The sequence below is a fragment of the Pleurodeles waltl genome, chromosome 3_1 (genome assembly GCF_031143425.1).
Source record: "Pleurodeles waltl isolate 20211129_DDA chromosome 3_1, aPleWal1.hap1.20221129, whole genome shotgun sequence".
Taxonomy (NCBI): Eukaryota; Metazoa; Chordata; class Amphibia; order Caudata; family Salamandridae; genus Pleurodeles; species Pleurodeles waltl.
In genome coordinates, this window is record NC_090440.1 from 1,840,594,676 (window position 1) to 1,840,618,455 (window position 23,780).

The 23,780-nt window shown below is 46.6% G+C and overlaps 1 long non-coding RNA gene across 1 annotated transcript in view; it reads right to left on the reverse strand.

The window, feature by feature from the left end:
- Positions 1–418: 418 nt before the first annotated feature.
- LOC138285671 (uncharacterized) overlaps positions 419–23,780 on the reverse strand; it is a 34,125-nt gene continuing 10,763 nt past the window's right edge. Inside the window, exons 2-3 of the long non-coding RNA XR_011201626.1 lie at positions 3,377–3,436; positions 419–1,455 (exon numbers count right to left, since the gene is read on the reverse strand). This is a non-coding gene — a long non-coding RNA (uncharacterized lncRNA). The remainder of the gene's footprint in view (positions 1,456–3,376; positions 3,437–23,780) is intronic.

Below are 23,780 nucleotides of genomic sequence, written 5' to 3' on the forward strand. Positions count from 1 at the left end.
AAGGATCCAAACATGACAATAATGTATGATGTAGACTTCTCAAAAACTGATGGATACATATATACGTTTGCCAAGATATATGGCAGGTCAGGCAGAAAACCAAGTAAAAGACAATGTAGCCAGCTGGGAGTACTAGAATAACTCATTGGTGTGGTACAGAGGTAAGTAACCTCATCAGTTATGGGCACCGGTATATGTTTAAGGATAGAGTACCATTTGGGCAGGATGTCAGATCTGTCACAATTACCAACATTGTCCAAACAGGACCCCAACAATGACAGCTGAAGGACCAGAATTACATGTCCAAGAGAAAACAAACATAGACATAATGAATGGTGGCTATGCTGCATGGCAAATGCATGGACTAGTAGATGTGATGTTAGAGCCAATGTGACAGCTCTGTTGTCAATAGGCGTGCACATGTTAAGAGAGGGATTTGAAGGCAGAACAGAATCCCTAGACGGACCCCCAATTTGCCCCGTGCACTCAAGGGGAGACACTGAGACTCAAGCATATTACTCAAATTGTATGGGAGAATGCAAAACTATTTATTATAAATTCCAGTAACCTAAAAAAATAAAACCTACCCTATCCTAAACTAACCAACAATAACTATACTTATCCAACAAATAAAGCTATCTACCCTATGCTAAACTTAACTTACACATTGAACACCACACTCTAAACATTGGCCCGCCCCCACCCCCTTAAGTTACAAGACACATGCAGGGCAGCAAATACGAATACTACACCTTTACTAACTAATCCTAAACAAATAGATATTTTTTGTATTTTTTTATTTATTTATTGTTTTTGATAAAACACATAGATACTCCAACATGACCTCCCACCCAACTACCCACAAATCAACACATAAGAAAAGAAAAAACACCCCCAACTACACTTATCCTACCTAATCTATATACCTACATAAACCTAACATTAACCCTCTAAAACCCACAATAAAATATCAAATAACTTCATAAGGGAGGGGACTGAACTGGGAGGTTGCAAATCACAAGGAAAGTCACAGTTTGGCCTTCTTCATCTTCTTCTTGATGTATCTCAACATCTTTCTGTTGTCTGCAACTTCCTCCTCCAAATTGTCTAAATAAGTTAGAATGAGGGACACGTCCCTCTGCAGATGCTGCAGCAACTTCGTTGAAATGGCAGCAGGTGGTGTGAGCAGTTGTGCTGGTGTGGTGACTGCTGCAGCCAATATGGTTGGGGTGGTGTTAGCTGTGCCTCTCTGTACTGCTGAGGAGCCTGAAGCTTGGTGGACCTTTTTAGGCAGTGTGGGGGCCCCATGTGGGAATGCTTGCCATTCCCCTGTAGCCTTCTCTGCCCAGCAGCAGTGACCCATACATCGGTACCCTGACTCCACTTCCAGGATGTGGCGGTACCGTACTGCCCTCTTCGGGAAGTCATGCCTCTCCTCATTTGTCATGTTGGCATCTGAAATATGAAGACAAGCAACCATCAGTGTCAGCATTGGGTGGAGTCTGTACAGATTACTAGTTTACACTGCTACATCTAATAACACAAGCACTCCAACACACATTCCAGAAAAGAAAAAGGGCCTGATTTATGAAAAGTCAGCTCCACCTCTGCGCCGTATTTTTGATGCAAAAGTGGCACAAACATACAAAATATTTTTATATTTTGTAAGTTTGTGTAGCTTTTGCGTAAAAAAATAATGCAAAGGCTGCGCTAATGTTTCATAAATCAGGCCCAAATTTCCTCCTTATCTGTGTCTATTTCCAACCATACATCACCAGTATCTTGGACATGTCAGTGAGAGGAGGGGATGCTGTTGGCAACCATAAGGGGTCTGAGCTGATAGGTACACATGAGAGCCTGATCAACATAACTGCCACCTACACTGTGAGCATCACATCTTCCTACAAATTTGGCATTCCTCTCCCCCTGAGCCTAGGGGGGGATGGCCATGCTATCCATCATCTCAACAGTCCTGGTCATCCACCAAGGCCTGACTACTCATTCATGGAGTCAAAGAGTGGACCATAGGTTAGGAGGGCTGCAAACTAGGAAGCTGGTTTCCATAGGTCAATCACATCTACATTCATGTGTCCAGGTGTAGACACACATCAATATGTGATCTGCCTAAACCATTCCTTTTACACACAGTTCCATTCCAGCACACGTTGGCTCTTGAACTGCATGCAAGCCAAAGACATTCCACAAAAGTGGAACATACATGGAGTGCAAAAGACGGAGCACCATGCTGGGGGAAAATTGGCAGCCCAGTCCTCCACCTTCATAACAATACAGGGATGTACCAATTTAAATTCAATATGGTGCACCTCTGTGTTTCACCTATCCTATGGCACATATTGCTTACATGCGTCAATCCAGGGAGCCTTGCCCCATGGTGCATAGTTGGCTGCATTGAGGGGGAGTTTGATAATGTGCAAGAAGGGACACCTTCATACACAATAAAGTAACCGACAAAGAGGATATCCAATTTAGATGTGTGCTGCCTAATGCATCTGCCATTGAATGATACCAAACTGAGGATACATAAGAGTATTCATACTTATTGTGTGTATTGCTAAGGCTAATGTTGGGGTGTGTGCTGAATTTGGCACTGACTCTGGTGTGAGCAAATCTGTTAATCTGGGACTGCTGCAGTTTATCATGCTGCCCCAGATATTTGAGTCCACTTACTTGAGTCTGAGCAAATGTGGCTAACCCCATGCTAGGGATGGCATTAGCAGGGTGAAATGAGGAGAAAAGTTGGTATATCTCCTTGTTTGTTGCTCTTTCTATGTGAACTGTACTCTGCAACACGCAGAGTAAGAGCAAATCGCATATGGAGATATTTTTTGTGGAGGAATGTGTCCCTCCTGCACAACAACTATTCCCCCTCTTAATGCAGCCATCCGTGCACCATGGCACTGTCGCGTAGGCTCTCATTATTCTAATGAGACTACTGGATTTTGAGCAGCAAGATCGTGGCTTGGCTACAAAATTATTAACAACGCAGGGGACAACACAGGGGTGTACTGTATATGAATAAATACGGCACATTCCTGTGTTGTGAACATGACAGAATGCGTCACTGCCAATTTTCCCACAACGTTGCACTCTGTCATTCTTAGTTACATAAGGCCCTAAATGGGACTTGTCACCACCTTGTATACACAATGCTGGCCATTGCACACCACGAGCCTCACAAGATGTGAACCTCTGGTGGTGCTTGGGGCGCTTAAAAATGGGCCATGATATCACCATGCAGCTTACTATGATATCTGATCATTGGACAGTTCATAACATCTGGCATTGTATTCCGTAAACATGACTCACTCACACCAAACCGTGGATTACTTCACAGGACACACATCCTCACACTTACTGGATGCATGAGGGTCTTCAAACCGTTCCACTTCACCAACTGAATAGGGGGCTTGTCCACCTGTAAGACATGAATGGTAAACCATGGTTAGTGTGAAATCAAAGTCACTGCAAGTGGACAACAAATTTCAGTGTAAAATAGTTAATAAGAGTGAGCTAGTTATCCTAGTAGAAGATCAGTGCAACAGACACACCACTATGAATACTCAATGACACATACACTCTGATGAGGTAGAGCCAAACATCTGAACACTAGCACTGGGCCAAAGACTCCTGTGGTGCTAAACCCTGCAACATTTATATGTGGCATTGTCATGCAGCTGTCCGTGGGCACGCCACCTCCATTACCAAATGGGACTGTTTGATCATATATTTTCCATCTGAGGGCCATGCTATGGTTGTTGCAGAGGCAGGACCATTGTCACATCCATAGACTTTCTGTCTGCAACAGATGTAGGAAACATCTACGTCATCATCATAGCTCACAGACATGCTACTATCATGGGTTTGTGTGGGTATTGCAAAGTGTTGGGGATTTGCGTTATACACTTTGCAATGAACAAAGTTAAATGTATGTGCCATCACAAGGCAGACACACTTAAGGAATTGCTATGGCTGTGGACTCATGTGCAGTTGGTTTACCTACCTGCACATTGACTGAATTGTGACATGTATGTATTGAAAATAGTGGGTGGCCTGCCATTGTTGCCATTGTATACTATTGTTAATCCAGTGAGGGAGAAGTACATGGGCATAGAAATAGCGCTCAACGCAGACACACTTGCTCTGTGGTCAGAGGATGCATCTGGTTTTGCAGGTTAGTGAGTGATGTGGCAGAGATGGAGCTGATGCAGTGCAGCCTCATACTGTCATTGAGGAGTTGTAGGTTAGTGGAACAGACTATGCACATGTGTGTGGAATGGGGGCGGTAGAGGCTGTGTGTGACAGAACATGAGCTGGAACATAGAACTGCCAGTATTCTCTTCCCAATTCATGTTCAATCTCCCTTACATGGCCTTGCCTAATGACACAAAGGGGCCAATAGGATAACAGTTGTGCACCTGGGACTTGATTAATGAAAAGTGAGCGCTGCCTTTGCGTCATTTTCAGACCCAAAAGAAACGCAAAATTACAAATCATGAGTTAATTTTGGGCTGCATATGCATCACACAATGATGCAAGGGTGTTGCTAGCCTTTCATGAATCTGGCCCCTAGTGCTGCCTCACATGAAGTGTGCCCCTTACTACACACCTGACAACACCATGTGTGGGCGTCTATACAAAATGGTACAACATGGTGTAAGGGGGAGTTGTGTTGAAAATACATGACACTACTGTGGCGTTTTGCAAGACTTGCATCTCAAGTACTTAAGCTAGTCCTGCAAGGCCCCCAGAGGCTATTTGTAATTGAAGTGCAGCTCTTTTGAATGTCTGGAATGATTATGGGTTGAATAGTTTGTGACTCACAACATTCGATTGAGTTTCTGGGGCTAGGCGTCATTCTGGTGATAGGACTTGTATTGTACATGCGTATGTGTGAAAAATAACAATGTATGACGGTTATATGCCGATTTTACACAAGGCTGCATTAAGAGGAGTGTGAACCTAGAATTCCCTCTAAGGGCCCATGTGTCATTTTCTTCATATTGGTGAATGTTTTTGACACATCTGCATCGTATTTTTTGCCTCATTTCTTGTTTGCGTGTTTGTTTGCATTGTCCATGAGTGCACCCTGATTCACCAAAAATATGACATGGGCTGTGCTGCAATGTGGCATATGGGGTATGGCTACATGTGGAAGTCCATGCAGCAATGTGGTAAGGGTGTGATTGGTCGATTCCACCAATAAATGTTTTCCGGAGTCAACAGCATGCAATCAGTATCACGTCGTGCTTATATATGAATGTGTATCTACAGTGTATCCACATATATTTAGCACACGTGTGCTCTATTTGTAGATATGTGTAGGTATCTGAATGTGTGCGTGTACCACAGAGTAAAATCTGTGAAAATAGTGCTTAGACATACCCATAACTGATTATATGAGATGGCCTGACTCCAACACATGATCAGTTACCTGTCACTCATTACAATTTGGACTCAGAGTATGCAGTGTACCTGAACTGCTTTAACATCACAGTTCTACTGATGAGTTATGTTGCATTGTGTTTTGACTCTGTGTTTTGTAGTTGACTGTTCCGTCTTGTTGCTCAGGTACACGTGTTATATGTGGCTACCCATGCATCTCAGTTGCTGATAATGTCATGTACATCTATGTTAGTGATATATGTTATAAGGCATGTGTGTGTAGAAACAATTATAAGTGCATTTTGGTAACACATTATGAGATTGGTGTCTGAAGGGGATGTTCAAGGTCACATTACAATCTTACAGCATGGGCAGGTATTGGAAGTTGACTACTGCATATGCAGTCACATCACTGGCAACTATACAATTTGTATGTGAGAACACAGGTGGAGATAATATATGAATGTCACAAGTGCTACCTATGCCATCATTGTACTGCTAGGTTGTTTTCTGTCCTGAATCCTGACTCATTACAATGGCAGGGCCATTATGGTTGAAAGTGTGGTGAGATTTGTTGTTTGTGTGTGCTAGCCTCCAAATGGACTCCTGGTGCTCCACTTTGTTCTTGCCCCTCTGCAGATACACCAGGCATATGTCATATGTTGATGTAGTCAGGACAGTGATCTGCTGCTTAACAAAGATGGGAACTCAGACATTAATGACTGGAACTCAGCAGCAAAATGCTGACTCCCCAGCGGTTCTTCACATGCACAAATGTGTTCATACAAACCAGGATGTGCTGCTTTGCTATGCAGCAATTGATGTCAGGCCTTCCCCTCTCAGGTACAGTGCTTGGATGCTTGCACATGTAGGACATGTATCATTCATGGGCCTCATTATCTGTTTCCATGGGCAGGATGTGTAGGGGTTGTTTGAGTGTGGTGATATCAATGATCAACTAATGGTATGATAATGGGATGGTGTTGTACGTAAGAAGCTCATATCATGGTGGCAGGTGAAGGCCAATTATCATGTTATGATAGTGCCAAAGATGTCTGGGTCATGTACGTACCTGACCAGCCTCAATATACATATGTGAAGGATAGACCTGCAATCATTGATGTGTTGTACTGCCTGTTTTGGAGTATCTTTGTTCACTTCCATATTATTTTCTGGCATTACTGTTAAGTTATGTATTATGTCCTCCATCAATCACAGATAGTTGGCAGCTACTGCTTTGTACGCATCTCCTACAACGACATTGTGTGGTGATGTGGGCACAGAATCCAACATATAACTTGGATGATGTTGGGATCTTGCCTCCTCCTACTACTGGCAACTTGTTAGTTCCCGTTCCATTAGTGGTATTTGTGAGATGTAATGAGTGCCACGCAGTCATATCATAACTTATGGCACAGCACTTGTGTAGTCTCTAGGTTACATGGCATGTACTAGAACTATCAGTGGGTATCTCTCAGCTGTCCATCCACGCCCTCAATGGAACATGGTCATGCAATTCTTCCAGCATCCCACAACCTAGCTGACTCTAACCATGACTGAATGTTGTAACGGTTACAAATCATCTCAGGTCTGTATTCATTTCTTGGAACAACCTACCTACATGGCTGGGTATGCTCGGACTCAATGTGATGTTGAATATCTGATCATATTGGACATTGCAACACATAGTAGCGCACCCACTACAGATTGTGCTTCTGGAGTCCAAAACATGTATGGGACACATTTTTACAGTTGGTACCAAGCAATTGTTCTGTATTGTGAGTGAGATTGTGTATTGTGTTTTGGTATGTGATATGTGATGTTGTCATAGAGACCATAGTATTTAAAGCTGCATACACAGGTCAGGCATTGTTGATGATGGGCGAACTGTTGCTACCTAAGAAAGACAACCACACATCTGTCTCCATATTTAGATATGTATTTTCAGGAGACGTGTGAAGACAGCATATTTGTCTGACATGTGTTAATCTTTGGCACATAGCGGGTGTGACACACTTTACCTACATTCCACCCAGAAAATGCTTTGATCACACATTTTTGATTTAACTCATTGCTTTTGCCAATAGTTGTTGTATTTGTATAGTGGACCTGCAGCCCTAGCTACATAAATTCTAATCCAAACCAATGTGCATTCCACATGCATGTGTGTGCAATAAGTGAGGTCAAGTTTATCCTGTGTCCCGGTTATGCCCCATAGCAGTGGCAGGGCATCCCATGAATAGACTGTGAAGGCTTGACTACTTCCATTTGTTACTATCCCTGGGCAAATCACAATGACCATAGTTACCAATGAAGCCCCCCCTAGTGACACATGTTCCATGCAGCCATTGCAACTATCACACGGAGGTGTAACAGTGTTCAGTTCCAACATTACTTAAGTTCAATTTTTTAACATCCCCCACCTCATGTGTGGGCCCCTTGTATACATCCTATTAGGCCATGATGTAGTTCGGTGTGATGGGGTATTGAATAGCAAGTTGGCAATGTGAATGTACAAAATATGTAGTGGTCCATGGATTGTGTCCTTCAGTTGTCACATACCAGTGATAAGGCTGTAAGTGATATGTGTGATGGTGGCAGTATGATCAATAACATCACATAGGATGTCGCTACAATACTTGTCAGTTTACTGTGTGTTACATGCTCCCTGGGGCTAGACTCTCTTCCCTATGATATATGTTGTGGAGATTCAATAGACCAAGGCAGGATTGGTGGAAACATGTGAAGTGTTTATTTTCAAATTTTACATGGTGATTTCTGTGGTTCTAATGTATGAAAGTTGTCAACAATATGTTGTCTCTGGTGTACCACAGCAGCTGTATTGTGCTGTTACCCCTCCAAATTATCTGCACCATCCTCCTCCTCCTCAGGCAGGTCAGCAACCTGGTCATACAATGGCACATTAATTTTCACACATATGTTGTGCAGGATGGCACAAATGAGGATTATTATACACACAATGGGTCCAGGCACCTGAATCTGGATTTGAGGATGCCAAATGTCCTTTCAACCACATTGCATGTCTGACGGTGTCCCTAATTGTAGGCACGCTCTACTGCTGAGTTAGGGTTTGCAAATGGGGTCATCACTCACGGCTCTATGCCGTAACTCTGATCCACTGCAAAGGTAAGAGATGAAAGTTGTCATTAAAGCTTGCAACAGGTTTTGTATGTAGCATGGCAGTTGTTAGTTGGAGATGGTTGTCACTCAGATGTGTTTGTGGTATGGTGTGAGTTCCTGGACTTGTGGTAAGTTTTACTAGCACTGTGGTGTTGGACATGACAATCTTGGGTAGTGGCTCAAGGACCTGGGACATGTAATTTGGATTCCTAATTGATGCTCAGTATGCATGTATGTACCATGTGTTGTGTAGTGCATCTTTGTAGCAGTGTGCTATCACTAGAGGGGACATAACACATAGTTGCACCACAATGGGGTCAGATGCAGTGACAACATGGTAGCCCTACAAACCATGGACATCCCAGCCATTTTAACATATAGCAGTACAGATGCAGTGCAACACTTAGGCCCATTTTAAAGAGTTAATGACAGAGTGCAACACAGCTCCAAAATAGGCAGAGCCGTGCTGCATCATTTTCACTATGCAGGAATGCACTGTGTTCAGTACAAGGCAACTCTTTGTTGTCCCCTGCGCTTTCGTCAAATATGCAGCCATGCACCAACGCTGCCAACCTCATACCAGGGTGCTTAGATGGCAGCCCTGTGGGGGAGGATAAATCTGTGCTGGAAGGGACACATTCCTATACATACATTATCTTCATGGGCAATATGTTCTTTCTATGGGTACAGCAGTATGCAGCATGCATAGGTGGCACATTCATATGAGGTCAAGTCACAGTATATTTGCTTATTGCAACCTGCAAACGCCACCCCTGGGGTGGTGTTTCATGTTGCCACTGACTCAGGTTTTAGGAAACACCTACATCTGGGTCAGCGTTATCATGCTATGTGTCTTGAGGTGATACACCTCTGGCAACATACATTGCACGCCCCTTCTGCGCAAAGTGCTGCATGGGAGTGGGGACTATTTATAAGGTGGCATTAAGTCACAAAAGAGTGGTCCTCCGCCAACTTGTACATACAGTGCAGGGCATGACAATGGCACTAGGGGCTCTTACATATGGCCCTTAGTTATCTTGAGTGGCAACTGATGTTTATGCCAGCCATCGGGTGTACAAGGGTGTGTATCCCATTGTTTCAGTATGATCACCATTACTACTAGTGTTTCTACTATCTTCCAATACATGAATCAGCATTTATACAGTCAACACATGCAGAGTGAAGGCTATGGGATGGGGCACAGCTACTTTACAAATGTATCCCTTAGCACAGTGCATGTAAGGTCAGTGATGTCCTCTATACTCCTGCAGGGTCCCACTATGGCATCCATGGTCTGCACTGTCTATCAGTGACTCTGCCCTATGGTGGACTATTTATTGTTTGCAGTGCAGACATGATGGTGTTGGGGGTCAGTAAGTGGTGCATGCGAGGTGGCACTACAGTAGGTGTGGTGCCACTTCTCACACATCTGGCACATGGTATGTAATGGCTGTTAATTTGGTATTCCTATGTGTCTGACCCAATGCATCAGGCAGATGTATATGCACACTACAGGTAAGTCAGGTATGTGTAGATGAGATGTAGTTGGCATTGGCACCTGTTGTCTGGCATTTGATGTATGTTTTGCCAGAGACTTGCACAGCATGATTTAAGGGGGCTGTGCCTATGTGTGATTTTCTTTACATGACCATGGCCCATGCCATTGACATTGCTGTGTTATTCTTTGTTTGGTGTAATGTGTGTGTGACGTGTATTTAGTAGGAAACCTGTGGGCACTTGTAGTGGATTGTGAAAATCTTCTGTTAGCAAAGGGTACATAGCTCCGCCGGTCCTTCACATGGTGTGCCTGTCAAGTTGTGGGTGTGTTACACACATGTGGGTGCATGTGATTGTGCTCTACTACAGCATGATGCATATGTAATGTTACCTGCACATCTGTGTTACCCTGACCATGTGTTTTTGGAGTGGTGTATGTCTTGTGTGTCCTACAGGGTTGGTGTGTTGTGTGTATATTGCTAGGTTTGTTCACTTACCCACAAGTAGGCTATTGCCATATTGGCCGTCCTAGAAGTGTTCGTTGATCCTGCTGTGCCTGAATATGTAGGCATCATGGACACTACCAGGATACTTGGCTAAATGTTGTTAAATAGCCCACAATGGTCCACTATGGCCTGCACATTAATGGAATGCGTATGTTTCCGGGTCCTGTATAAATGTACTGTTGCTGCAGGTTGGACAAGTCAGGCATGGGTGCAGTCCATTGCACCAGCCACATGCGGAAACCCAGCAATATGGTAAAAGCCTTGTTTTATCTCCTGCTGCATCCACTGGGTGTTGGGAAAGCAGATGTGGCGGGGTGTCAGGGAGATAATTGCATCTAATACCTTTGACAGGAAGACAGAGAAAGACAGCTGTGACACACCAGTAACCAGTGCACCCCTTGTCTGGAATGAGCACTTGCCAGCATATGCAGGACAGCTAGCAGCTTTGTGACAGGTGGTATGTAGTATGGTGTCTGCAGCCTGGCTGTGATCTGTGTCTCAATGTGGTGCAGCAGGCGTAGCATGGCTTGCCGGTTGAGATGGTAAGTCCTGATGAGGTCTTGTTCCCTGAGGCCAAGGATGGTTGTCCTGTTCAAGAATATTCTCTCCTGCCTTCTGCGGTGCCTTTGTGGGTGCTGTGTTGGTGGTTGCTGCAGTAGTGGTGGAGGGTGCTATTGTGGTTGCTGTTCTCTGCATTGTGTCCCAAGCTGGAGCAGTAACACTTCCATCTTGTCCTGTGGGTTGCCAATGTTGCTTCTGTGAGTTTTCCTCAAGTAGTGGTATGCGGGCCTCATTTTAACGCCTGGTCTGACCCAGACAATACAATTTTACAGTAATTTGGGTTTGCATAATTTTTTTGCTCAGCTTCTTAGTTGCGCGTCGATTTTTGCATCGGGGGTAAATATGGCGCTAGGGTGTTAGTGTAATTTTTTGGACGGGAACGGCTACCTTGCATATCATTGTCACAATCAGACGCAAGGTGTTTTGGAACATCCAAAAAGTGACACTAACTTCTATATTTTGTCGCCAAACAGGTCAAGCGCCAAAATATAAATATGGAGTTAAGTTTGCGCTGAATTAGCATCAATAAAAATGACACAAATTCAGCAGAAACTGAGGTTAAATATGCCCCTTTGTATTTTTCATCTCACCCATGCCTCTATGATAGACTGTAAGAGATGTGTGGTAGTAGGCAACATCTACACTTCTATAGTTAAGGTTGACACAACACCACATAGAAAATAGTGTTTGAGAACAAAACATGCAGATTTTGTTGTTTTGTGGATTTTCATAACATTTTTGGCAACGTTAATAGCAGTGGATTATGTCAGAAACTGAAATATTTATAAATCGATTCAAATAGAGTAATATTCTTGAAGAGATTCCACAAAAAACACTGGGGACAAGTTCAGATGGGCAAAGACTCTGCATGGTTTAATCAAGTTCCTGGTTTTAAAGGGTTACAATCAAAATCACAGTTCCTTTGTGGGGATGCTGGGACACTGAGACTGCTTCATCTCACCCATCTTGTTGTCTGAGTTAGCTAACTAAAAGCACCACCCAGGAACACAAAGGGAAAAAGGATTGGGAAAAGCACATGTGCTGCATAGCACTCTCAAATAGACCTGATAAGGATTCTTCCCTGGAAGTACTGTAAGATAAACAAGTCAACATAAACTCAATATTCTACATAATAGTATTCATAGTATTCCTTAACACAATACCTTAAGCAATCAGTCTGCAGTTACATGTGCTTAGTATTGACAAGAATGCTTCTATTGTAATATAGAAAGCAGCAATCAATAGAAGCTGTACAATGTCTCTCATTTGTATGTGTGTCCTGCATAGAATTATGCAAGTACATTTACTACCTGATAATGAAAAAGGATCTTCAATGAAGAGTGTACTGTGCTGAGGTTGTTAAGCCACAAATCTTACATGGCTACATCTGAATTCAAAACTTCTCCGGGAGAATGAGTTAAAAATGTCACAATTCAACAAAGCTCAGATTTGCAAAGACCATTCAAGAAGAACGTTCAGTCACAGTATTGTCTTAGCAGGACCTTCCAAAGTCCATTTTGATAGCAATCAGGGAATCTCGGATGATCTCTGGGTATAGTTGGGAAGTTCCACAACACTGCAAAAACAAGGACATCTAGAAATGTCAATTGAGCGATACCTAAACTATAATTTCTCTTTGAACAAAAGGCACGCATAGACCTCAAAGACGACAAAACAACAGTAATCAAACCAGCAAATAAAGGAGAGTTTGCTGAAAAAAAGTGGACAAAGATACAACATAAGCCACAAACTACTCCTACACCTTGAGGCAAGCCATGAGCCAGTTACGTATGCGTGTATGAATGCATGTGTGTATGTCGGGATATGGGTGTATGTGTAATCCCTTGGGGGCCTGACGTCTCCTTGTGTGACATTAGCATAATTTTTTTATGCTAATGTGGCCCAACAAGGCCAAAATCAGCACACCAGATTTACAAAGTGGCGCAATGCATGCATTGCACCACTTTGTAATCCCTTGCGCCACATTATGCCTGCACCAGGCATAATGTATGCTGGGGGGCCGTTCCCCAGTTAGGGGAGTCGAAAAAATCACGCAAAGAAATCTAAAAGATTTGTTTGCACCATTTTTTGCAACATCTTTAATGCCTGTACAGAACAGGCGTTAAAAGGAGGCACATCATTATTTATAATGGGCCTCAATGTGCTTTGAGGGATTAGTATCAACACTTTTGTTGCAAAGCACCAAACTAGCATCAAAACTTTTGACGCTAGTTCCCTAACTACCTTGATGGTGCACTGTATCTTAAACACGGCGCCCACATGGTGGCATTAGGGGGACACTAAGGGGAATTGGATTCAGCGCCACTTTTCTTAAATCTATCCCTTAGAGTTTGCCAGCCCAAAGCTCCAATAGGCTAATTAGCATTAGCCTGCCTGCAGCTTCCCTCCCTCATCAGTGCTTTCCAATTGAAAACTGCTCCCAGAGCAAAAGCAATCACTTTGGAATGTGAATTTTCATCGAACAGGAAAATCAGTTGGGATAGGTTCAGGAACTTAATTAACTTGAAAGATTCCAGGGGGAGGCCTGCCCATTTTAGTTAAATGTGAAGTGAGATCTAGGAAAGTGAGGCCTTTTTGGGCACAATGTGGTCATCCTGGCATCATCCCAGGAGGAGGTGGAGCTTGTCCCAGGGCCAGTTTAGTCGGGTGAAGGAGGAGAGTACTGCTCTTTTCTCCAGATACACCCCTAGCAGGGCCCACATACTGCTACAGGGGCAGAAGGGTTTTGTTATGTTGGATTTCCTTAGAATAGTGCACTGTAGGACAGTTTGAAATACTGCAAACAGGATGTGCTGCAAATGAGGAAAGAGGTTGCACCTTGGAACTTTTGCTTATTGGGTAGGGAGTGTTCAGTAGTCACCCCACCCAATAGCTAGTGATTCCTATAAAAGTGACACCTCACTGCAACTCATCAGAACCATGCTGATGGTCAACAGAAGAAAGCCAGTGGTGGCGGCAGGCATTCCGTCGCATAGTGATGCCTGGAGCCTCACTGCCATTGATGGTGGTGAAGGCAGCCAGGCATGATGCTGGCTGTCAGTGGCAGGGGTAGATGCTGCTCCACCCTCACTGCCACATCATCAGTCCAGATACCGTCACACCTATAATGATTCAGGTGTGGCGGTGTATGAAGACACAGTGATGCTGGCGGAGCAGCATCCTAGGAGCCCGTTCCCTCCCGGAGCAGGGCCATGGAACAGGTAAGTGCTGCCCGAGAGGGAAAGGGGGAGGGGAGTGTGTGTTGAGTGAGTGAGTGAATGCATATGTGTATGTCGGGATATGGGTACATGTGTATATGGGGGTTGAGGGGGACCTGAATGGAGGTGTGGTGGGAGGGGGATGCTGACGGGGGTTGTGGAGGGCCAACAGGGAGATTGGCAGGAGGAGGGATGGGGTGGATATTCAGGGTTAGGGGGTTGGGGGTGGGTCTAGTGGCTTGGGGGTGGATGGGGGTTGTGGCTGGGGGCCTGGCGTGTCACATACAGGTGACAGGAATGAGAATTCCTGTCACCCGTATGCTTTCCGCCATGGCGGGGTATACCACCAGGAAATTTCTGGTGGAAATGGGAACATTATCCCACTGCCGGTGTGGCCTCCACCGCTGGGACGAAAGTGGCTACTGTCGGCCGGCGGTCAAATCTGGCTTGGCAGTGGGTAGTAGTGAACTGGCTGCTGTGCAGCGAGTTCACTACTGTTTTTATTATCTGGCGGTCTGAACCACCATGCCGTCCACGATAATTACTGCCACCGCCGGCTGGGCGGTCTGCACCGCCAAGTATAAAATGAGGGCCTAAATCTGCTGTCTGTGACCTGTGTAGAGACGTAAAGGATCTGCTGACGCTTCTACTAATGACCAAGATGTGGACTCCAAGAGTCAGTTAGCTGACCTCCTGTTTGGTATCAAAAGCTGCATGAGGCATTTTTCTAAGAGTGACCGATTGACTAGTTATAAGTAGACATAGACTGGAGCCTGCAGGTAGCCTCTTCAGGATTGAGTCCCGCCCCATAAGTGCTGCCACTGAGGTCCTGGGAGCTTCCATGACCTCTTGAGTTCCATCGGGACCACACAGCAAAGGTACTTAATTTCAACAAGAATTGTTCAGATCGAACTTCAGGAAATGCCCCACACATGGATTTTGAGCTCCAAAAAGAGAGTCCAAAGGTCTAAATTATCCAAGCGATGAGAGGAAGGAATTCTCATTTTTCTGCTAAAAAATAAATTAAATTATATAAACTTATTAAAAACATAAATATAATTTACTGTTACAAATTGTTAAATAAAACATTTATTATGAGATTAATATATATATATATTTTAAGTTAAATATTAATGTGCCATTAATTTGTAGTTAAATATAATGGAATTACTTTTATTAAATATTAATACATATGTAATCTTTTTTTTTTGCTTTTCCTTATACTTTATAATAGAGAGAGTTCTCTGACTGGGACAGAGAGCTCCATTTGGTAAAGTATATTGATCAATTTAAAAGTTTATTAAACTTCAAAACAAATTAATAAAAAATATTTTCATGCTTAATACTAAATTAATTGTGCATGTTTATTTTAAGTGTAGTACCAAATAAAAACGCTACACACTATTAACTTAATTTTGAATTAAATACTTAATTAATTTAAATATATTACATTAAATTAATTTCATTTTTTAAGATTTATTTGAAACAAATCACACCTAAAGTATAATATTTATATTTATTTATTATGTATTAAAAATTCCAAAATGTTTTTTTATATTGGTTACATTTATTTTTCAAGTTAAAAAAGGTTCTTAAAATATTTCCAAATAATATTTATTTTCAATTGTATTTACATTTCTTAACATTTAATTAATTTCATTTTTATTTTTTAAAAGTCAAGTTGCATTTTTTTAACTTTATTTACAACGGGGTTCTAGTTTAAGTCTCTGCATCCATTATTTTTTATGGGAGAGTATTGCAGTAGCATTAGGTGGCCAGATGTGATGTTGGACTTACTGCTGCTCCTTTCTGGCTGTAGTAACTTTCATTCAATTTGGCACCACCACATGTTTCAGGGGATGGAGACATGTGGGTCTACACTTTGAGCAACTTTACACTTGTAAATGATTAATAGTTAAAGTTGTAAAGTTACTAAAAGTTTTAGAGTAAGCTTACACATGTAACTTATTCAAAGGAGTAAGTTACTATTATGTATTGACCGATTTTGCTACTAGCTGATCACTTTTATTTCATTTTCATTAAACATAGATGCATACAGAGTAGGAGACTTTCTCACATATTCTGTAGCTGGGTGATCCATTTGATTTTAGTTGTTAATTATTTTTCCATGGTTTTGTGGGGGATTCAGTTCATAAACTTGCTTTGCTTGCCTAAATATGAGAAACAACTTTCTGTGTACTACCATTCTTTTCTGTTATATATTAGATGTGATTGACAAACTTTTCCCATTAATACTACTTAAATGGCATCCCATTACTCCACCTGCTGTTTTACTTAGTGCTAGCTAAGGCAACAAAACCCTATAATTATTTTTGTTTTGGGGATGTTAGTGCAGTCTGATGGTTTGTCACTAAGTATAGTAAGAGAGGCTGACTTAGTACTTGATTTTGAGCTCCGCGGACAGCATGTCCCATCGACCGAATTTCCAACAGGGAGGCTCCCGCCATATTGGCTACCTCTCTGCCAATCCATTACAACTTTCCTGCTTGGCTCAGGGCCGGAAACCAAGGTTTCCGCTCATCAAACCAGCAGGTAAGTGGCAGCAGGATTGTCACTGGCTCGTAATAAAGCCGGCAGCAATGCTGCCGCCCGCAGGGTGCACCAGCACCCTTGCAATGCTCACTCTCTGCACAGCAGCAGACAGTGAGCATTGAAAAGATGCTGGGCAGGGGGACCCCTGCACTGTCCATGCCAAGTCCATGGGCAGAGCAGGGGCCCCCCTGTGGCCCCCTGCACCTGTTCTCCGCAAGCATTTTCATGGCAGTGAAATCACCTTGAAAAGGCTGGCAGTGAACCAGGTCATAATCAGCAAGGCGGCGCTGACTTCAGTGCTGCCCTGGCTGATTCTGACCTATGCTACCGTCAGCCCATCGAAATCGAAGAGCCCAGTGCAGACGGTGGTAAGTTGGCAGGGATGCCTGCCAACCTTGTAATGTTGCAGTCGGACTGCCACAACCGTGGTGGTCTGACAGCCACCGCGAGTGTGGTGGTCCGAGGACCACCACACTCATAATCAGGCCCTAAGAAATTAAAACCAGTTACAGTGTACAAATAATATACCTAAAACAGTAATCAAAAATATTAATTCAACTCAAGATATCTGTATACAGATTATAGGAATAGAGAAGTAATGGACAATATTCCTATTTACTTACAGATGCTAGTGTAAGCAAATAAACCACAATATAGCCACCATAAATATGAAATCTAGATCTCAAGACACAGACTTGTTACCCTATCAGGTGTAGAAACACAAGGAATGCCATCAGTAAAAGGTGTTGTGAACCACTAGGGTTGCTAATTGTTTCATTACTGTAAGAGACATAGGGGGTCATTACAACGCTGGCGGACGGTGTTAAAGGTGCGGTAATACCGCAAACAGGCCGGCGGACAAAAAAGGGAATCATGACCGTGGCGGGAACCGCCAACAAAGACAGACACTTTAACACTCCGCCCACCATGGCGGTACAGACAAGCAGCGCGGCGGTCACCGCCAACAGACAAGCGGAAGACAATGTACCGCCCATAGTATCACAACCCGCCAATCCGCCACCTTTTCCGGGGTGGATTCACTGTGGATAAAAACACGGCGGAAACAGTTTCTGCAATGGGAAAACGCTCACCTTAACACATCCCACGAGGAAGGAGGACACCATGGAGCCGGAATTACAAATCCTACCTGCCCTTCTCTTCCTACTAATCTACGAAGACCAGCGCCGGCGAAGACAACGGTGAGTACTGCACCTACGACATAGGGGAGGCAAAAGTCAGGGGGACGCACACGCAACACCCCCACCCCCACCCTCGCACATTACAACACACACACCAATGCATTTACAAACATCACAGTAACAACCCACAACCCCCCGGAAGAATGCAAAGACAAAATGAAATCAGTTCAAACATTGTAATGTATCAAAATACATGTGTCAAATATATAGAGATATACAGTATATAAACTCATACAAAGGTATATACATTACGAGAAGTAGTGCAGATATGCACATCTCAATGTCCGTTCACCACTAGGCCAAAAATGCATGGGCGAGGCCCACACAAGATACCTGTCCACAAACGGAGAGAACACTGCCGGGGCATCAGAGAGAAAAACAACAGGCACCTCAGGGGGAAGGGAAGGGGGTGGACCTCAGCCGGATTACATCACCACACCACATCCACAACGGGGCTCCATGCCCATTGATGTATCCTGGGGAGTGCAAAGCCACAGTCTCACAAGTCTCTACAGTGGGTGGGTTGCCCACTGTTCAATCCTGGGGAGTGCAAAGACACAGTCTCACAAGTCTCTACAGTGGGTGGTTTGCCCACTGTTCAATCCTGGGGAGTGCAAAGCCACAGTCTCACACGTCTCTACAGTGGGTGGGTTGCCCACTGTTCAATCCTGGGGAGTGCAAAGCCACAGTCTCTCAAGTAGATAACAGCCTCCACTGGTTCTGGAGGGGGACTGGTGCCCAGAGTGCTTCATCCTGTGAAGGACAGAGGTAGTGGATGGATCTCTCCACTGGTTCTGGAAGGGAACTGGTGCCCAGAGTGCTTCATCCTGTGAAGGACAGAGGTAGTGGATGGATCTCTCCACTGGTTCTGGAGGGGGAATGGTGCCCAGACTGGATTAGTCTCCCCGTGACAGTTCCTGTCCCATCACTGTCCCAGCTGCACATGGGATAACGATGCTTGATGTGGCGGTCTTTTCCTTCTTCAGCGGTGCATGCCCTGTTCAGCGGTGCTTCGCCATGGCGGTCTCGGGACTGTTCATCGGTGCTTGCCCTGTTCAGCGGTGCATGCCCTGTTCATTGGTGCTTTGCCATGGCGGTATCTGGACTGTTCAGCGGTGCTTGCCCTGTTCAGCGGTGCATGCCCTGTTCAGCGGTGCTTTGCCATGGCGATCTCTGGACTGTTCAGCGGTGCTTTGCCATGGCGGTCTCTGGACTGTTCAGCGGTGCTTGCCCTGTTCAGCGGTGCATGCCCTGTTCAGCGGTGCATGCCCTGTTCAGCGGTGCTTCGCCATGGCGGTCTCTGGACTGTTCAGCGGTGCTTTGCCATGGCGGTCTCTGGACTGTTCAGCGGTGCTTGCCCTGTTCAGCGGTGCATGCCCTGTTCAGCGGTGCTTCGCCATGACGGTCTCTGGACTGTTCAGCGGTGCTTGCCCTGTTCAGCGGCTCATGCCCTGTTCAGCAGTGCTTTGCCATGGCGGTCTCTGGACTGTTCAGCAGTGCTTTGCCATGGCGGTCTCTGGACTGTTCAGCAGTGCTTGCCCTGTTCAGCGGTGCATGCCCTGTTCAGCGGTGCTTCGCCATGGCAGTCTCTGGACTGTTCAGTGGTGCTTTGCCATGGCGGTCTCTGGACTGTTCAGCGGTGCTTGCCCTGTTCAGCGGTGCATGCCCTGTTCAGCGGTGCTTCGCCATGGCGGTCTCTGGACTGTTCAGCGGTGCTTGCACTGTTCAGCGGTGCATGCCCTGTTCAGCGGTGCTTTGCCATGGCGGTCTCTGGACTGTTCAGCAGTGCTTTGCCATGGCGGTCTCTGGACTGTGCATTGGTGTGTGGCATGACGGTCCCTCATTGCCCAGCGGGGCTGTGGCTGCTGGGGCCCTCCTGGGCAATGACTCTGGCGGTGGTCTCCTGACCAGTGACGATACTTGTGCCCTCCTGGGCAATGACTCTGGCGGTGGTCTCCTGACCAGTGACGATACTTGGGCCCTCCTGGGCAATGCCTATGGTGGTGGTCTCCTGACCAGTGACGATACTTGGGCCCTCCTGGGCAATGACTCTGGCGGTGGTCTCCTGACCAGTGACGATACTTGGGCCCTCCTGGGCAATGACTCTGGCGGTGAACTCCTGACCAGTGACGATACTTGGGCTCTCATGACCAGTGACGATACTTGGGCCCTCCAGGGCAATGCCTATGGCGGTGGTCTCCTGATCAGTGACGACGGTGCGGGCGGTGGCGTCCCGGCCGCCGGGAAGGATGCCGCCCTTCTACGCCGTGATGCTCACACCAGGCTGTGCAGACTTCTTCTGGCCCTTCCCCACCTTTGGAGGAATCACAGCTGACTCTGCAATCCCCCTGGGACCCCTGTGAGTTCTTTTGCCTCCAGGAGTCTTCACCCGGTACTGTCGGCCACTTTCCAACTTCAGAGACTTTACAGGGGGTGGACTGGCAGTGCCTTGGCTCTGTGTCACACTGCCTGCCCTGGCTCGGTGCACTCCACACACCTTGAACACGCACCACTGGTACTGGAGGCTTTTTGGCTGAGGCGCTACGACGGGACTGATGAATTGGAGGGGTGGGGGCAAAAAGGTCAACTTTGCTGAGGGACAGTTTCTGACGAACACTGGGATGGGTAGCTGGAGGGGGTCTGGGAGTGGAGGAAGACGAGGTGGTTGTAGGAGGTGTCACTTTAGGTGTTTTGGGTGCAGGTGCAGGTACTGGAGGCTGTCGTGAGGTGGATGGATGTTGGGTGTGTGGGTGCCCGCGTTTGTGTACTTTGGGCAGGGGCGTCACAGACACACTGGGAGAGGACACAGGGGACGTGTAAATGGGAGTGGAGGTGGTGAGTGCAGGTGAGCGGGGTGTGGTGCTGGGTGTTCTGGTGTGAGTCCTGGTGCCTGTAGATGTAGTGCATGCAGGTGAGAGTGTAGACGAGACTGGGAGGGAGGAGGCAGACGATGAGGAGGGGGACACAGTGGAGGCAATGGATGTTGCTGTGTCTGCATGTGTGTGTGCCTGTGGGTTGTGTGGTGCCTATATTTGCCTGAGCTACTTTTGTGTGCTGAGGTGTATACATGCTTGTCCCATGGTGTGCTTGGGACAGGCTGGGGTACAGGGGATTGGGTCTGGGTGGAGGAAGTTGGAAGGGGGAGGCTGGAGACAGGGACAGTGGCTGCCATCAGTGCTGAGGCCAGAGATTGCAGGGTTCGATGATGGGCAGCCTGACCAGAATGAATGCCCTCCAGGAATGCATTAGTGTGTTGCAACTGCCTTTCTACACCCTGGATGGCATTCACAATGGTAGACTGCCCAACAGTGAGTGACCTGAGGAGGTCAATGGCCTCCTCACTGAGGGCAGCAGGGGTGACAGCGGCAGGGCCTGAGGTGCCTGGAGCGAAGGTGATGCCCACCCTCCTGGGTGAGCGGACACGGGGCGAATGCTGAGGGGCTGCTGGGAGGGTGGTGCTGGTAGGGGAGGTGGCGGCTGTACCTGTAGAAGTGGGGGGCACAGATGGAGCCGCCACCACAAGAGAGCTCCCATCGGCGGACGAGTCCGTGTCGCTGGTTGGTGATCCGGTGACCGACGTGTAGCTCCTCTCACCCTCCGTCCCACTGGTGCATTCTGAGTCCGTGGTGTGGCCCTCCATGGCCATGTGGGATGCAGCTCCCTCGTGCCCCGGTGCCACTGTACCTCCGCCTGATGATGCTGATGCACAAAAGAACAGGGAGAGCAGAAAAAGGGGGAGGGGACGACAGAAGAAAGACAGGTTGAGTGCATGGCTTACCGCTACCGTTGGCGGACAATACAGAGACAGCAGCCCCCTGCACTACGCCGTGCTCTTGGCCTCTACAGAAGCAAATCCTGCGATCTGGCCTACATGCCTATGGTGGACATCTGCACACATGGATGCCACAGGGGCATCTATACCTGTACTTGGGCCACTACTGAGGTGGGGTGGAGTGCCACATGCCCTGCATTACGGAGGGGCCTAGCCTACGTATTTCTGCCTGGCCTAGGTACACCCACAGCCCTCCTCCCTCAGCCAGCCCCTCAACTGCACGCCAAGTACCCAGAATGAGGTTGTACTCACCCCCTTGTGTCTGCTGTGATATCCTCAAGCGCCCATCCAACTCAGGGTAGGCCACCGCCAGGATCCTGAACATCAGGGGGGGTCATGGTGCGACGGGCACCCCTCCCACGTTGGGAGGCCATCCCCAGCTGAGCCTCCGCCATCTTCTTGCTACAGCGGCGAATGTCCTCCCATCTTTTCCGGCAGTGGGTGCCCCGTCTCTGGTGGGCCCCCAGGGTCCGGACTTCCTTGGCGATGGCATGCCAAATGTCCTTCTTCTGGTGGGCGCTGACCTACATGACATGCACAAGGGAAGAAGAGAAGTCATTAACAACTGCACCGTCGATGTAAGTGTCCCCCCTCCCTACCCTTGCCATGTGGCACATGCATTCACATGCATTCATGTTCCCTGAACTCTGCCCCCTTCCCTCTTACAACCAGCCCTCTCCACCCAGGCCTAGCCCATACAACATCTCCCTGTGTACTTACCTGTTGGTCTGGAGGACCGTAGAGTAGCGTGTACTGGGGGAGGACCCCGTCTACTAGTTTCTCCAACCCCTGAGCAGTGAAGGCAGGGGCCCTTTCCCCAGACGCAGCAGCCATTGTCGCTTCCAGACCGAGGTCACAGCAGCACTTGCAGTGTAGGTCCTCTCCTGTCGAAGGTCAGGTATCGAGTGATTGAACAGATAGAAAATGGCAGTGACGTCCGTGGCGGTGACGTCCGTGGCAGTGCGTATCATCAACGCCGGAGCACTTGTTCATTGGCTCCTGGGACCCATAGGGTCCAATGTTAACCAATGCAGCATTGCGCCGCGTTCTACGACCGCCTACCGCGACGGTGTGCAACGCCAGCGCAGTTGCCTCACAATACCATTGTCCCAGTTTAGAGGTCAGGCAGCCGCCATTTCAGGGGCCCACATGGCTTCATTTACTTCTGCGTCACACATAGCTAGGCCTACACTCAACACACATACAGGAAGGGTTTTGTGTTTGGTGTTGTGTTCTGTGTATCTGTGGGTACATACCTGTAAATTTGTTGACTCTGTGGTCGCTGTTGTCCTTCCTAGGCACCGTCAGCTGGGACAATTGAGAAGATGGCGGAATCCTCTGGTGTACCGACCGCTGGTGGACCTGTTGACAATGGAGGAGCGACATTTACTCGTCACCTACAGGTTTGACCGTGCCACTATCCAGGAACTATGTACCCAGTTGGAGCCAGACCTGATGTCACCAATCTGCCATCCCACTGGAATCCCCCCTGACGTGCAGGTGCTGTCAGTGCTCCATTTCCTTGCAAGTGGGTCTTTTCAGACAACAGTGGCCATGGCAACAGGGATGTCCCAGCCTATGTTTTCCAACGTGTTGTCCAGAGTGTTGGCTGCCCTGCTGAAATACGTAAGGAGATACATCATTTTCCCTGAGGTGGAAGATTTGGCTACAGTCAAAGGTGACTTCTATGCCCTTGGACATATCCCCAACATCATAGGTGCTATTGATGGGACCCATGTAGCTCTGGTCCCCCCCCACAGGAGTGAACAGGTGTACAGGAACCGGAAGAGTTATCATTCCATGAATGTACAGATGGTATGTTTGGCCGACCAGTACATCTCCCAGGTAAATGCTATGTTCCCTGGCTCAG